Source organism: Pinus tabuliformis, chromosome 8, assembly GCF_031772625.1.
Source record: "Pinus tabuliformis cultivar Carrire ecotype Pingquan chromosome 8, CPIR1, whole genome shotgun sequence".
NCBI lineage: Eukaryota > Viridiplantae > Streptophyta > Pinopsida > Pinales > Pinaceae > Pinus > Pinus tabuliformis.
Window position 1 is genome coordinate 1,322,601,402 of NC_142294.1, and position 18,026 is coordinate 1,322,619,427.

Genomic DNA, 18,026 nt, shown 5'->3' on the forward strand with positions numbered 1-18,026 from the left:
CACAAAATGTTACTTTATTCTGCATACTTTGGATTAAAAACTAGAGCCTCTCTATAGATCATCTCTTTCATCAGGTCCTTTGTTAAGGTGTGGTACTCAAAATCAAAGTTGCATGACATGGCACAAGTGGGTTCATCACTGACATCATGTAGATTTTCCACGTATGGATGGGAAAGTGCCTCTTCCATTGTTCGAAAACCAACAAACATGTTTGCTTAACCAATTAACCTAGAAAATAAATTGCACTCCCATCCAAAAGAACAAACAACTTTTATTGCCATAAAAAATAAAAGAAACTAAATATTTTCTATGAAGGATATCAAAAGAAGATATTCATCTATTCTGTCATAATTGGATTTGCATTACGAGTGGTGGGAAACTTTTCTCATGTGCTAGATTTTGGCCTCTATTTAAATGGTATAATTTAAGTGGGTGTTTCCTCAGAGACACAAGTACTAAAAGTTGCCTGGATTTAAATGGGTAGAACTTAAATCTATAAAATAGGGCCTTCTTTACTGTACATATTATTTTTTCTTATTTTAAGTTCACATCCATGCCAGACACCAAAATGGTGTTGTAAAACATAATATTTTATTTCAAGTGCAATGGAGAAAAAGCTATTGTAGATAAACCAGACAATTAAAAGCTGAAAACCAAAAACCGACGAGATTGGGGAAGAAAGAAGAAATTTATTTAATTCATATTAGTACACAATAGCCAAAGGTCCAAGTTCATCACTTATCTCAAAGGAGAATTTGACAGAAATTGATCATATATAGTGGCAAACATCCATACTCAACTTTTCTTCACTTAAATTCTAACAAAAATTATATTCATACAACCCCTTGAAGTTTGAAAATAAAGAAGAATAAAGCATAATACAGTTATCACAGTGTTCAAGTTTGTGACTCATACATGCACAATGCATCTCGCCAAGTTGTAGCATATCATGTTGACATACTCAAATATAAATGCTTTACACCCCTTCAATCATTATCTCCCTTACAACTTGCCTTGCACTCAAATGTGCTTTTAATACACATATTTACATTTCTCCCTAAAATCAATAAATATTTATAACCAGCTTTCAATTTTCAAAGTTGTAACATGGAGTGATTTTAATACACATATTTACATTTCTCCATAAACTCAATAAATATTTATAACATTATGACTGATACAAACAAGAACATAGCCCAGCTTTCATTTTTCCAAGTTGTAACCAATGCCAGCACAAAATGTTACTTTGTTGTCCATACTATGGTTTAAAAACCATAGTCTCTCTATATAGATAAACTCTTTGATCTGATCCTTTTTTAAGGTGTGCTGCTCAAAATCAATGCTGAATGGCATGGCACAAGTGGGTTCATCACTAATATCATGTGGATTTCCCAGGCACAGATGGGAAGTGCCTCTTCCAATGTTCCAAAACAAACAAACATATTTGTTTAACCAACTGGACCTATAAAATCAATTGTACTCCCATCAAAAAGAACAAACAACTTTCATTGTCATAAAAAATAAAAGAAGCTAAAAAATTTCTGCAAAGGATATCAAAATAAGATATTCATCTACTTTTCTCAGAATTGGATCTGCATTACCATGTGTTAGGAAACTTTTACTAGTTGTCTGGATTTAAATGGGTAGAACTTAAATCTATAGAATAGGGCCTTCTTCAGTGTACAATTTCTTCTTCTTCTTCTTATTTTAAGGTCACAACCAAGCCAAACACCAAATTGGTGTATAATATCCCCTTGTTTGTGGGACAAGGAACAAAAAATGACCTCGATACTAGATGTCAAATACTGTGACATAAACAATAATAATCCAAAAAGGATTAGTCCAACCTATACAAGGATGAATTAAAAAGTTCTTCTTTAGCAAACCAATAAAGTAATGACCAGTCAACGAGAAAGAGAGGTAATGTTGTGCACCTGTGATACTCTGATTTGGATCAAATGTTAGCATTCTTTCACAAATATAAATTGATAATGCATGCACATGAGGGAATTTTTGAGTAAATGAATGCCTTGGATACTATGAAAGTTGTTGAATAAATCTTCTACCATTATCACTTCGAACAAATCCAAGGTCAACCTCAGTTGGCATTCCAATCAACTACAAAGGCAATAAATGCTTTCTCACTGCATTGGCATTATATTTAAATTATAGCCATAACTTCAACCATTCAACCAAAACTGTAAAATGTCTTTATGTCATTTAACCGGAGACAAGATATGAATGAGAAGCATGGCCCAAACTTCAATAGGATTAAAAGTATACAACCATTATACATGGCAAACCGCAGTATGAAAATATTACAATCTATGGCCTTTACCTATATCAATAAACACAACCGATGCACATGATCCCTTCCAGGGAATAAGGGTTGTTTGTTCATCAATTCAATGAAAATACAACCTACTAACCAAACATCAATTGTTGTAGTATAATCTGATGAATTTAGCAGCAATTCTAGAGCTCTATACCATCTAATAACCACATATTCTATCATGAAATCATCTTTAGAAGTAATCTGAGCCATACCTAAATCATATATCTTTAGATCACAATTTTCATTCAGTAGAAAATTGTTGGGCTTCAAGTCCCTATAAAGGACATTTGCAGAGTGTATATATTTTAATTCTCACAAAATCTGGTACAGAAAGTACTACAATAAACAATCCACCTACAAACGTTAGCCTCTAACAAACAATATTTGAAGGACCTCATTCATATAAACTATGGCACAAAAACACATATTATAATGTAATACCAAGAAACAACAATTCCTGCCTTTCTTCAAGCATCAACTTCTAAGGAGGTTTCTGAACAAAATCCCACTTTGCAGGTGGTGGGAGGTCAAACTTATGCACTTTATAGGAAACTTATCAATCATTATAATCTTGTATTTCAATACTACATGATAGATGAAGAAAGAAGGGTTACCATGGAAACTTGTATTGATGTACTTCCTTAGAAGCTATCTGAGTCTCTAACCTCCATGAGAAATCAACCATAAACAACCATAATTCACAAAGGATTAGTCCAACTTATACAAGGATGAATTAAAAAGTTTTACTTTAGCAAACCAATAAATAAGTGACTAGTCAACGAGAAAAAGAGGTAATGTTGTGCTCCTGTGATCCTTTGGTTTGGATCAAATGTCATCATTCTTTCATAAAGATGAATTGCTAATGCATGCACATGAGGGAATTTTTGAGTTAATGAATGCCTTGGATTTTATGGCAGTTGCTAAATAAATCTTCTAGCATTATCACTCTGAACAAATCCAAGGTCAACCTCAGTTGGTGTGCCAATCAAGTGCAAAGACAATAAATTCTTTCAAATAAAATAAATTCTTTCTCACCGCACTGGAATTATATTTAAATTATAGCCATATCTTCAACCATTCAACCGAAACTCTAAAATGCATCTATGTCCTTTAACCAGTGACAACATATGAACAATAAGTGTGGCTCAAACTTCAATAGGCTTAAAAACATATAACCATTATACAGGGGAAGCTGCAATAGGAAAATATCACAAGCTATGGCCTTTACCTCTATCAATAAATGCAACTAATGCACATGATCCCTTCCAGGGAATAAGGGTTGTCTATTCATTAATTCCATGAAAATACAACCTACTGACCAGACATCAATGGTTGTAGTATAATCTTATGAATTTAGGAGCAATTCTAGAGCTCTATACCATCTAGTAACCACATATTCAATTATGAAATCAGTTTCAGAAGTAATCCGAGCCAGACCAAAATCACATATCTTCGGATCACAATTTTCATTCAGTAGAAGATTTCTGGGCTTCAAGCCCCTATGAAGGACATTTGCAGAGTGTATATATTTCAATCCTCGCAAATATGATACAAAAAGTGCTGCAATAGACAATCCACATACAAACATTAGCCTCTAGTAAACAATATTTGAAGGACCTCATTAATATAAAGTATGGCACAAAAACGCATACTAGAATGTAATACCAAGAAACAACAATTCCTGCCTTTTTTCAAGCATCAAATTCTAAGGATGTTTTTGAACAAAACCCCACTTTGCAGGTGGCGGGAGGTCAAACTCATGCGCTTGATAGGAAACTTATCAATCATTATAGTCTCGTATTTCAATACTACAGGATGGATGAAGAAAGAAGGGTTGCCATGGAAACTTGTTTTGATGTAGTTCCCTAGAAGTTGTCCGTGTCTCTAACCTCCATGAGAAATCAACCATAAACAACCATAACCCACAAAGGATTAGTCCAACTTATACAAGGATGAATTAAAAAGTTCTACTTTAGCAAACCAATAAAGAAATGACTAGTCAACGAGAAAAAGAGGTAATGTTGTGCACCTGTGATCCTCTGATTTGGATCAAATGTAGACATTCTTTCACAAAGATAAATTACTAATGCATGCACATGAGGTAATTTTTAAGTAAATGACTACCTTGTATACTGTGGTAGTTGCCGAATAAATATTTTGGCATTATCAGCCTAAGTTGGCATGCCAATAAACTGTAAAGACAATAAATTCTTTCTCACTGCACTGGCATTATATTTAAATTATAGCCATATCTTCAACCATTCAACCAAAACTGTAAAATGTCTCTATGTCCCTTAACTAAAGACAAGATATGAACAAGAAGCGTGGCTCAAACTTCAATAGGCTTAAAAGCATACAACCATTATATAGGGCAAGCTGCAGTAGGAAAATATTACAAGATATGGCCTTTACCTCTATCAATAAATGTAGTTAATACACATGATCCCTTCTAGGTAATAAGGGTTGTCCATTCATCAATTCCATGAAAATACAACCTACTGACTGGACATCAATGGCTACACTATAATCTGACGAATTCAACAGCAATTCTAGAGCTCTATACCATCTAGTAACCACATATTCGGTCATGAAGTCGGTTTCAGAAGTAATCCAAACCACACCAAAATCACATATCTTTAGATCAAAATTTTCATTCAGTAGAAGATTTTTGTGCTTCAAGTCCCTATGAAGGGCATTTGTAGAGCGTATATATTTCAATCCTCGCAAAATATGATACAAAAATTACTACAATAGACATCCACATACAAATATTAGCCTCTAAGAAACAATATTTGAAGGACCTCATTCATATAAACTATGGCACACAAAGACATACTAGAATGTAATACCAAGAAAAAAAATTCCTGGTTTTTTTCAATCATCAACTTCTAAGGATGTTTCTAAACAAAACCCCACTTTGCATGTGGTGGAAGGTCAAACTCATGCACTTGATAGGAAACTTTTCAATCATTATAAGCTTGTATTTCAATATTAGAGGATAGATGAAGAAATAAGGGTTTCCATGGAAAATTGTATTGATGTAATTCCCTAGAAGTTGTCTGAGTCTCTACCCTCCATGAGAAACAAGCTTTAACTTTAAATGAGTTGCATGCTAATTTTCCTATGATGGCCAATGACAATGACAAGTCCCCGAGGTTGGACAATTTCCATTGTGAGTTGTGTAAAGCCTGGGTGTTCTGTTGTCTATGCAAAAAGTGAAAATGGGGAACCAAGATGAGATGAGTGCAATAAAATGTGAGCAAAATGAATGGAATACCATGGTGGAGGTGTATTAATACCATGGTGGAGGTGTCGAATGAGACATTTCCTGCACACAAACCCTGTCTAGCAGCGATAAGCAGGAATTTTGCAAAACAAGAGGCCAATCGTATACAAGGCACGAAGTCTAGTCCAGAGTGCATCAAGAATAGGACCATCAAGCTCATAAAAGGTATTAAGAATTACAAATTCGGCTTCCAGGGAAGCCTGTGCTTCACTTCTGAAAAAATGAAACATGTAATTGGAGGAGTATGTGAGTTGCAATCATTTGGGCAGATCTTTTACATGCAATTGGGGCATTCCAGGAATGCAAGGGATTATTTGATCCATTTACCCATTTGTGAATTAACTCTCATCTGTAGCAGCAAGTAATACTATACAGAGTAAGATCTCTCTTTTGATAGGAAACTTTTCAATCATTATAAGCTTGTATTTCAATATTAGAGGATAGATGAAGAAATAAGGGTTGCCATGGAAAATTGTATTGATGTAATTCCCTAGAAGTTGTCTGAGTCTCTACCCTCCATGAGAAATAAGCTTTAACTTTAAATGAGTTGCATGCTAATTTTCCTATGATGGCCAATGACAATGACAAGTCCCCGAGGTTGGACAATTTCCATTGTGAGTTGTGTAAAGCCTGGGTGTTCTGTTTTCTATGCAAAAAGTGAAAATGGGGAACCAAGATGAGATGAGTGCAATAAAATGTGAGCAAAATGAATGGAATACCATGGTGGAGGTGTTGTATTAATACCATGGTGGAGGTGTCGAATGAGACATTTCCTGCACACAAACCTTGTCTAGCAGCGATAAGCAGGAAATTTGCAAAACAAGAGGCCAATCGTATACAAGGCACGAAGTCTAGTCCAGAGTGGATCAAGAATAGGACCATCAAGCTCGTAAAAGGTATTAAGAATTACAAATTCGGCTTCCAGGGAAGCCTGTGCTTCACTTCTGAAAGAATGAAACATGTAATTGGAGGAGTATGTGAGTAGCAATCATTTGGGCAGATATTTTACATGCAATTGGGGCATTCCAGGAATGCAAGGGATTATTTGATCCATTTACCCATTTGTGAATCAACTCTCATCTGTAGCAGCAAGTAATACTATACAGAGTAAGATCTCTCTTCATAATCCAGAGGGGGTTCTAAGTACAACCCAAAATCAATGCAGTGAAAAAACAATGCAGCTGGTGGGAGGTGAATCTCATGCACTTGATAGGAAACTTATCAATCATTATAAGATTGTATTTCAATACTAGAGGATAGATGAAGAAATAATGGTTTCCATGGAAACTTGTATTGATGTAGTTCCCTAGAAGTTGTCTGAGTCTCTAACCTTCATGAGAAATCAACCTTTAACTTTAAATGAGTTGCATGCTAATTTGTCTAAGATGGCCAATGACAATGACAAGTCCCCAAGATTAGACAATTTCCCTTGTGAGTTGTGTAAAGCTTGGGTGTAATATTTTCTATGCAAAAAGGGAAAATGGGGAACCGAGATGAGATGAATGTAAGAAAATGCTAGCTAAATGAATGGAATACCATGGTGGAGGTATTGTATGAATACCATGGTGGAGGTTTCGAATGAGACATTTCCTGCACACAAACCCTATCTAACAACGACAAGCAGGAAACTTGTAAAACAAGAGGGCCAATTGTATACAAGGCATGAAGTCTAGTTCATAGTGCATCAACTATAGGACCATCAATCTCATAAAAGGTATTAAAAATTACAAATTCGGCTTCCAGGGTGGCTTGTGCTTCACTTCTGAGAAACCGAAACATGTAATTGGAGGAGTCTATGAGTTGCAATCATTTGGGCAGATCTTTTACACACAATTGGGGCATTCCAAGAATGTAGGGGATTATTTGATCCATTTACCCATTTCTGAAGCAACTCTCATCTGTAGCAGCAAATAATACGATACAGAGTAAGCTCGCTCTTCGTAATCTATAGGGGCCTGAACTTAGAACCCAAAATCAATGCAGTGAAAAAACAATATTCAATAAGAGATATACCTTTGAGAGGAATATAACCATGGTCAGCAAGAAGAGGGACGAATAAGAAAGTGAAGAAACTGCAAACGCTCTACGACCATACAAACAACCCTTCAGGATAGCGTTGAATATGCTTAGCACATGATAACCTTCAGTTGTAACCAAGCTTGCAAGCACAGGATAACCTTCAGCCATAACCAAGCTTGTAAGTTTCTCAAACAATGGCTAAGGCCATTTAGTAACGAATTGTAACCAACAATTTCAAACACTCTGAAGGCTGAAATTATTTCTATCGTCTAACATCAAAATCAATGATTCACATTTGTATAGGTGTTATAGGAGGGGAGTTGGTCTCTGAGGGAAACACCTTACATCGTAAATATGTTATGTGCAGATGTTTCAATTATTTTTTTCACTGTAAATGTTTAAGACATTGAATCCAATACTATGATATTCTATCATATCCCCCTTCGAATAACACAATCATAAATATTATCTTCTCATTAACAACACTTATTTTCCTCATCCTTCAGTTGTATTTGTAGTGCCATCCTATTCACTATCTTGGTATACCACCAAACTTCAACATTCCAACATATATCTACATTAGTAATCAAGTAAGCAAACAAATTAGAGATATTATCAAAAAGCACTTATCTTATGCACAAGATTTCTTAATTCCATGATGTAAGCATCCATTCAAATATATGTATGCATTTTTTATTTAATACTTATCTCTATGGATATGCATCTATCCCATATAATGGCTTCCATAGGAAATAAATATTTTCATTCTCCTTTCTAACTCACACACAAGATTCTAGCCACCATCCCACATGAACTTTTAAGTTTCCTCCTTGATACACTCACCCTGTAGGCTTATATTTCCCCTTATCTACTAAACAATCCCTTAGGCGATCCATCTTGTCATGGATTTCTCATGTAAGGAGAGCACTAAATTACTACTAGACATGAACTATTAGTATATAAAATGTGGCAATCACAGGGTTCCTTTGTCCTAACAATTTCCCTTCTTCAAGGGTTTCCATATTCAATAGCCATCATCTACCATGTATCATACACTTACAGTTAACATAGATATATTCATAATAATACAACTTATAATTCCAATTCTAATTCATAAAGAATTTCATATTTCATAAGTATGAGATTCCTTCTCATAGTGTTTGGCTCTTGTGTGTTACAACACCTAATATTTCTTATAGAATTGCACTCATTTTCATATTTTAGACCATTCTACCTACAACCTAAACTTTTCAATCAACCAAATAAAAGTGAGTATCTATCAATATAATCCTTTCTTTCAATATTTACTACCATCCATGAGGTGTTCTAGAATAATATTAACAAACTAATAATTCATTCATTTTTAGTTGTTAATCATACTCAATGAAATGGAACTATGATTCTTTTGAAAATAGCAACAAGAAATGCTAAATATAGAAGTGTTAAATTTAGTACTACTATAAATAGCATTTCGGGATACCTTCCTATTTCAGTTAGTCCCTGAACTAAAATAGAGAAGTAAAAATTCGAATTTGATCTTAGCAGTTATTTGTAAAATAATTAATTAATTCACCATGAGTTAATTAGTTGTAGAAAATCAAACATGAAGTCTATGTGGGGACATGCAATAGCTTCTCCATTGATTGAGGAATATATCCATCAGTTAAAGAGATAAGGTTGAGTTGTAATTAGTTGGCTCAGTTAACTGAGTCAAGTCCAGTTAGATTAATTCAAATAGTTTGTTGAATTAATTATGAGTTCAGTTAGTTAATGCATGCATGCATGTAACTGTTTCACTTTAGATAACTGAATATTCTCTCATAAACAACTCATGCATGTCAGTTTAGATAAAGACCCAGTTGAGATCAGATGGAGGATCAGTGTACTATCAGTTTCTAGAATATTCCATTGTGAATATCTCTTGCATGCAGAAGGAATTATTTCCTTGAGGATTGCATAGTTACTTCTTCAGGTTTTGTGAGTATGATGAGGCCAATTCACACATGTGGCATCACTGGACCCAAAGAAAAATTTCACAAGGAAATAGGAGGCTTGGAGGGCTTGAGGAGGACATATACAATGTCTATTCAGCCTGTAAGCCATATTGTTTGATTGCAGAGAGAGCAGGATAGCTTGAGAGTTGATTATTTTTGTAACTTGAACAAGATTTCCACTTGTATGATAATACAAAGATTAGGGTTTTAGGCTGAGGCTTTCCCCAGGTTATTTCTTCTGTGTTATGTGTGATTTATTTCTCATTCTCAGTTATATGTGTTCTCATTGATCTTGCTCAATTTGATTAAGCTTCCATAAAGTTTGTTGTAGAAGTAGATCTTGTATTTTTGGTGGGCTCTAGTATTGCAGCAATAATGTTGCAACTCCTGGGACTCCCGTCTTTACTTTTATCAACCCGGTAGTTCGTAACAAACTTGGAAGCGACGGTGCTATATGCACAAGTACTAGCTCTTGCCGCAGCTGTCACTTGGTCAATTGGAACAAGTCCGCTAGGAGCTTAAGCCAGCTTCTATGAGCTCTTAGAAGAAGCTTCTTAATTGATGGATGAAAGCTAACTTGAAGGAAGCTAATCTAATTGCGAAAAGAGATTGAAAAACTAAAGGAAAACGCAAACCCTAGCAAACCCTAATTCTACCAGCTAGTCCTACTGATGCAAAGGAGAGAATGCAAACTACTGGAAGGGATGCCATTACTTCTATGAAGGTAAAATACATGTGTATAGACTACCTCTATCTAAAGAAAACATCTTTTTGTATTTTTGGTTAAGTCGTCAGTTTCATCATGCATATGCTTTCACTGTTCTTTGACTGTGCGGGGGTGGATCAAGGAGGAGAAATGCTTGGAAGAGGTCAGGAAGGTTCAGAGAGCATCTAAGGAGTCCCTAACACCCTTCCAGAGAGTTTCACAAAGTTCGGCTATCAAGAAACCTGAGTTGTGAGCTTCTACAGGAAGTCTGCAGGGGTTCTACAGGATGTTCAGAATTTCTACAGGATGTTCAGGAATTTCTACAGGATGTTTAGAAGTTTCTACAGGATGTTTAAAAATTTGATTTTGGAGGATGGGTGAGTGAGGGAAGATGCATGAATGGATATGGAGGTAGGATAGGGGTCTGAAGTGGCCCAGGGATTGGTGGATGGAGTGGTGAGAAGGTGTAGATGGTTAAGTTGGCTCAAGGAAGGTTGAAGCAATGATTGCACAAAAAGGTAGGGTTACGTGGGCAAGAGGACAGATGTGAGATGAGGAACCTAGCTAGGAGATGGAGTAGATGGCTCTGATGAAGCTTAGGTGGATGAAAGAGTGGTAGGGATGCTCTGCACCGTATACATTCAACTGAATCAACAAAGTCTTGCAAGTAATCAAAGTCCTAGCTAATCTAATATATCTAACAATAAAGTGAATGAAAATCTGCGTTATTTGGAATAGAACCATGTATATCAAAGATGCAATGAAACATTTTAGAGATCTGAAAGCATAACCAAATTCTGCAAATGAAAACAATACACTAAGGATTGCATGGTTAAAGCAAACTAGTGTTTTTGTTTGGGACAGCACGGTTACTTCAATTCTAGCCCCTGATCCAACAAGGAAGAGGTGAAACCAAAAGTTTTTGTTGACCCTTTTTTGGAGATTTTTTCTATTATTATCCTACCAATCTATTCTAAACATCTGAAGCATTCTATTCATAAACAATGACCTAGTTAATCAACACAACTTAATCTACCTAACAGAAATACGTTTGCAAATTCACAAAAGGAAAACAATGATGCTCAAAGGAAAGATAATAGTACATAAAGGAGGCCCTAGGCTCTTAGGTTGGGCCCAACCCTGAGAGCTACGGCTCCTATAGAAAGCTCAGAGTTGATATGAAATAGGACTGCTTATCATTATCAAAAAAAGTCATCAGTCAAGAGTTATGCCAAAATTGCTACAAGAAAACGAGCTAAAGTTGACAGCACTGTAGTGAAAAATATGTAATGGTTTCCAAAAGTCCTTTTCGAAGGCTGAGGCCTTATCATTTACACACCACGAGGGCCCTAGAAGGCCTCCTAAATTTGGGGACTTGGCTGTCCAACTGTTAGTAAACAGTCCCTTCTCCAAAATCTGCTTGGCTGCCTTCAAGATCCGGTTTTGGTGGCTGTGGGCTTGGAGTTTGGGGTTGAAGATACCGAGGAAGGGCTATTTAATGTCATAGACAACCCCCCCTACGAATCCTCACCTCAATCTTTGTTGTCTTCTAGTCCATGGTTGCTCAGTTTTGCTCCAACATGTGTCAAAAAAATTGAAATAAGCACGTGTTAACCACCTAGGAAGAGTGACCACCCTTATTCGTACAAATGACATAAACATACTAAAAAATAATGCATAAGCTATGAAAAATGGAGGATTGAACAAGGACTGAACAAGGATAACTAGGCAAAATGAGCCCAATAAGTTACCCAATTTGGGGCTCATCATCACCCCCCTGCTAAAAGGGTTGCTCATCCTCGAGCAACTAGTCCAGCTCCTCATCCTTAATTACTTTGATCGCCTCCCTCATGTCCTAGGCTTTTGAAGTAGTGTCCTCTGCACTGTCATGGAATCCTGCCTTCCTTTCTACCTCTTCCCACTGCTTATGCTCTTCTTCTTCTGTGCCTCCTTCTAACAATCGCAAAAGCAAAGGGGGACTTAACTTGAAGCCTATCCAGCTGGCCTGGAGATTATGCATAGACTTTTTGTAGAGAGGCACTCGTGCCAAGGCCTCCCTCATTCTAGTTGGAGTGTGGTATTCCCTGATTTTGAGGCTGTGGGACAATGTGTTCCACCTACGGGTGCAAGAATGAATGCAATTGTCCCCCAATAGTTGCTCCATATCCTCGAAGTGTGCTATGGCCTGAGCCTGCCGATCCATGTACTGTAACAGAGCCTGAGAGTTGGTTGCTAGGTGCCGGTGGGCGGATATCAATGTTTTGGGGTCCCCTGGCTCTGCTCTAATCAGCAGTGGTTCTTGTAATTCTCTGTCCATGACATTTATGACCTCTGCTGCTCTCTTTTCTTCATGGTTTAGCCATGAGGTCATCGCCATCAACTGCATGTCCCCTACTGTTGTTTTGGGGTCCCATGAGGTTATATTTGGAAGGGCCAGATTATGAAGGTAGAACTTTGATAGCTTGGCCTTGTCTTTCGATGAACTGTTGTTACATAAGTCTATGAACTGCTGGGGGTTTTGGATCTGGGAGATACCCCTCTGTGCCAACGTGCTAATTTGGAATTGCAACCACTGATCCCTAAGGTATAGGCCATAGGATTTGGCCGGCTACCTACATTGCAGAGCTTCCGTTGCCCAAGTGGCCATGCAGGCCAGTTATGTCTCCTTTTTTTGCATCTGTTGTTTTAGAGATTGTATCTCTAGGCCTGCTTGCAATTCCCTTTCCTGTAGTTGCCAGTTTAGTGCCTCAAATTCAGCTTGCATTCCTTATCTTCCCTGAGGCTCTTCTGTGGTGTCCTTGGCTGTTGTGTCCTCTCCTTTCCTCTGTCCTTGTAGCTGTAGTTGTTGTCTAAGCAGCTCATTCTCTTCCCGTAGCTTAGCCTGTTGGGAGCTTTCCACATGTTGTACTCTTGCCAACTCTCTTTGGGTCTCCTTGAGCTTTTCCTCTAGAGGGCCTATATCTACCACCCCCTTGGATTTAGCGATCTTCATCCAAGTGTGGGTCCGTACTCTTTCTTCCCCTAGTGCTAGGAAAAGTGGCACTGTGAATTTTTGAGGAATGATTTTCCCGGCCTCTAAGAAGTTATAATAAGAGCCCAGGCTGGGCTGGGGGCTTGGTTCCATAATGGTAATTGCCTTCTCCTCCTCCTGTGGTGACTTGGCTGCTCTTTCCTCCATCTATTCAGTCTCTTTCAAACTAGTCAAAGTTTCCTGTAGAGCAGCCTCGGCATCCTGTAGAGAGGCCTCTGTGTTTAATTTCTCCATCCTTTCCTTCCATGTGGATATCTTCGGGCTTCCCCGCTCATAAGTGATGGATTCCTTGGAGGGGGACCTCTCCTTTGGTGCGGTAGGGGTATCTATAATTGTGATTGGCTCTTTTGATGGAGGCTGGGGTCTGCCAGTCTTAATCCTCACACTCCTCCTTGCCTTATGTTATCACTCAGGTTGTCCCTTGGCTCCTTAAGGGATACGGCCGAGGTAACCACAAACCAATCTTTGGACTGCAATTCCTAGCCTACCTGCAGTCAGAGAGGGCTCTCTCTTTATAATTTAGCTTTGTTTTGGGTTGATTTTAGGCTAGATGTGATGCTCTTGGGTTTTGTTTAAGTTTTGGTGGGAGGGATGATGTTTTCAGATAGATTTGGCCTCCATAGTGTGAGGAGTTAAGACCATTGGGCATGGAGTCAAGGATTAGGGCTGCTGGTGCATTTTCTTGGTCACAAGAGGAACTACAGAGCATAATAGTTTAAACAAGGAACAATATCAAAGCTGAAATAAGGATGAAATGGATGTCAGGGGATGAAAGCTAGCTAAGCAGCTCTCATTATGCCAACAGAGGGAAGGTGAGTGAACATTACATAGGAGCAATCAAGGTTTCCTAAATAACGGTCATATATGAAAGAACTAGTCTAAGTATGAGCAAGAATTATTCATATTTAGGACTAGTTCAGAGGAAAACATGGAGAAATAACAGGAATTGAGAACAAAGTACAAATAAGCAATATCTGAACTATTCTTTCTTCCTGCAATTTAGATCATGACATATAGATGATATAGCATACATAGAAACTAAAAACAAGGGAGAAAGACTTATTGTTCCATGAAGAAAGCATTAGAAATTCTGCAATCTACTCTTCAGCCATCAAATCCACATCAAGCAGTCCAGACACAAGGTATTCCAGCAATCTCTGTTCATTAAATCTCTCGAAGTATACAGTGCAAGTCCAGAAAGAGGTCAACCCTTTAAACAATGAATTAGGGTGGTTTATATAGAGAAAGTATCCAAAAATATCTATTACAGCAGATCTTAAACAGATCTGAGGGAAATGAGTTCTTTAATCTAATCTTATCCTGAAATTAATGCATAAAATATCTATCTAACTACTGCGCTTGGGCAACCGCCTCAAAAATGAGTTGAAATCTGTCCTTATGGCCCTGTGTTGTTCATTTAGCCATAACTCTGCTTTGGTTTCTGCAGCACCGCCCTTAGGTGGCCTTATGTGCATTAACTTTGATCTGGTGAGCTTTAAATGGGCCTTTACTACTTCTTTGACTTGGATGGAGGCCTTTAATGTTCACCTGCTTTGATATTGCCGATCTGATACTCTTTGCTGCTTCACTGATACTCTTTAATTGAATCTGGGCTTTATCTTTCCTCTGATACTCTTTAACACTTGAATCGGGCCACTTTCTCTCCCTTGATATGCTTGAAACTGTCAAATCGCCCCTTTTCTTCCCTTTCAAGGCAAAAATAACTGCTGCAAATGCTTTCTGTGACCTCTAGAATGCTATCGGTGCTGGCCGACCGAATATGAACATACATGAAGAAATCCTACCAAATAATGGTGGAGGAATGCCACCTGATAACTGTGTTGGGCTGACACTGGCTTTCTGGAGCAAAAGTGGGCTGGAGCGATCAAAAATGGCGAAGGAATGACTAAGCTTCCTTTGAACTGGAGTGCACGCGGGCGCAGATTTGAAAACATGAAAAAATGGTCCTTTTTCTTTTACAAGGCAAAAAACACTTTACGTGCAAAAATCGCAAAAATTTGGAGTAGGAGCGACACTGTAGCAAAGATTCAATCCTGGCCGTTGGATCGCGCGAAGGCAGATCCAATGGCTGGCACTAAATCGGCAATCGGCAGATCGGTGGATCCCAAACCACATGGCCTCCGACATGCGATATACCCCGCGGACCCGAAATCCCTTTAAACTGTTCTTTATAATTTTTCGGCTCCGGCCAGTCGGAGCTTTATGTGGGCTGCGATGCGACTAAATATGAACCGTTGATCTAAGGGCCCGATCCAACGGCCCTCGGTAAGTCGGCACATCGGTGATCGGGGGGTGATATATATATGGGCATCAAACACTTGCGACCGCCAATCAGCAAAATCGCATCGGGAGCATTGTAATCAGGGCATGCATAAAAAAGGGCCAACACTGTTAATGCCACCTCCGCCAGCGATATCGCATCAGAGGGGGAGAGAAGCAATCGGAGGGAGGGTCCAATGCCTAGAACCTTTTTAATTGATCGGAGAAGGAATATACATGATCGGTGAGGGATTCTCTGATCGGAGAAGGGCTTTTGAAGCGAAACGAGGGATTCTTGAGGCCTCAGAAGGGGTCCGATAACCAAAAAAGAGGAATTTCATGCCTTGGAAGGAGTCCTAAGGCATTTGAATGGATTTTTTATGTATTTTGAGAAGGGTTGAAGGCCAAAGAAGGGGGTTTATGCCTTGGAAAAGGTAGCAACATGGATAATGGAGGGTTTTTATAGGTGAAAGGAGGGATTTTATGCAATGGAAGAAGTCCAAATGCATTTGGAAGATGGTTAAGGAGAAAAAGAGGGTTCTTGCCAAGTTTCGGGTAAACTTAGCAATTCCCAAACATACTTATGGTTATTTTTCAACCAGAGGGAGGGGATATATACATAGAGGAGCTATTTAGCATATTTTAGTAAGGGGAAGGGAAAATAACAAGGGATTTATAAAATAAGTTAGAAATTAATATGAAATTGATGAAGAAAGCGCTAAGTGTAGAAACCTTAGGCTTTTAAAGGGGAAATGGGACTTGTAGAGGAAATGTGAGCACTCCCAAGTAAAGCAGAGCTTGACTTAGGCAAATGTTATGAAACATGATGAAAATAAGAGATATCAAGCAGGTCTTGACCTCTTTAGGGGAATTAGTGAGTGATTTTGGGACAAGGAAGAAGGGGGAGTTTAGACATGCCTCGCTTGAGCTACTCCAAATGGATTTTTGCCTTGCAATTGTGATTTGAATAGATTTAACTCTTGAAAACACAAAACCGATCACAAGCATTGATTCTGCAACCTCAAAACTACCTACCCAGCCTACTCACCTAGCATTTTTTCTTCTTTTTGGTTTGGGTGCACTTGAACTAGCAAACCCAACTTTTCAACTTTTCTTTTGGCTATCCTCCTATCTAAATCAATCCTTATTTCTTCCGGGGCTCAGATTAAGCAGTTGCGCACCTAAGATTCTCTACCTATCTACAAATCTGCCAAGATTAAACAGTTTGGACATATATGCATCTCTAGATTCTAAAACAAGCAATTTAAACCTAGGGAAGCCAAGATTAAGTTGTTTAGCCTTCCCTTAATTGAAAAACTCTTCAAAAATGGTATGATTCATCAAAAATGGAATAAAGTAGTGGCATTTGAGCTTGCACACTTTCCTGGCCTTTTGTTTGGGGTTCATTTTATTTGTTTTTTCTATTTGGCCAATTCATCTTTTTTCCCTTTGATTGTTCTTTTAGGGCATACCCTCTTTACATTTTTTAAATTTTCTGAGTTTTCTAGGAAATATGGAACCTTTGCAGCATGGAAAGAATGACATATTTTGCATGTAAACAGTCAATCATGAAATATGAACACCTATTGCAATAGGAGGCTAAGACCTTAAAATACAGGGGAGTCTCCCTCTTTCTCTTTTCCTTCTTCTTGGGAGAGGTTCTTAGGGTGGCCAACATAGCTGCTGCCTCCCTAGCTAGAATCTCGGCCGATTTATCCTTCTGCTGCCCTTTCTTCAGACTTCCTGTAGAAATGCCTGTAATGGTTGGTTTCTGGCTTCCTGTAGAAGCAGTTTTTGGACTTCCTGTAGAAGAAGTTGGCACTGTTTTAGCCTGCTTGGCTGAGGGTGCTTTTTCCTTTAGCTTGGATGAGGCTGCCTTAGGGGTGCCTTCACTGGCTTGGACTTTCTCGGTCCTTTCTGCCCTGCTTTGTAGTCTTTTCTCCCTGGGTGTTTGTGTTATTTTACCACCCATTGTTTTGGCCTCAGCAGCTTGGCATTTTTCTCGTGGCTCTTTCTGTTCTTTCTTTGGTAGTTTGCCCGGGGTTTCTTGACCTTTAGCTTTCTTTTCTGCCTCAGTGTGCTCCTTCTCCTCGCTGCTGGAGGAAGTGAGCTCCTCGGCCAAAATTCGGATGTCATCATCCTTAGACATATTCCGAAAAATTTCCCAGGAGAGAGGGATAGTGTAAGTATGGAGTGCATCTTCCACGAGGAGCTTGATAAGCCCATGATGGGCCAGCTGGTCTGGTGTCCCCTCCCTCAGCTTTGTGGCACACTCAATCAAGGATTTCAGGAGGAAGTAGGGGATGCTCAATTTTTTTTCTGAGGGCAAATCCATTTGGTGCCTGAGCTTTGTTAGCAAACGGAAATGATACCCA

General features: G+C 38.4%; 1 pseudogene; it reads right to left on the reverse strand.

The window, feature by feature from the left end:
- Window positions 1–14: 14 nt before the first annotated feature.
- Window positions 15–18,026, reverse strand: part of LOC149240351 (mitogen-activated protein kinase homolog D5-like) — a 116,127-nt pseudogene continuing 98,115 nt past the window's right edge.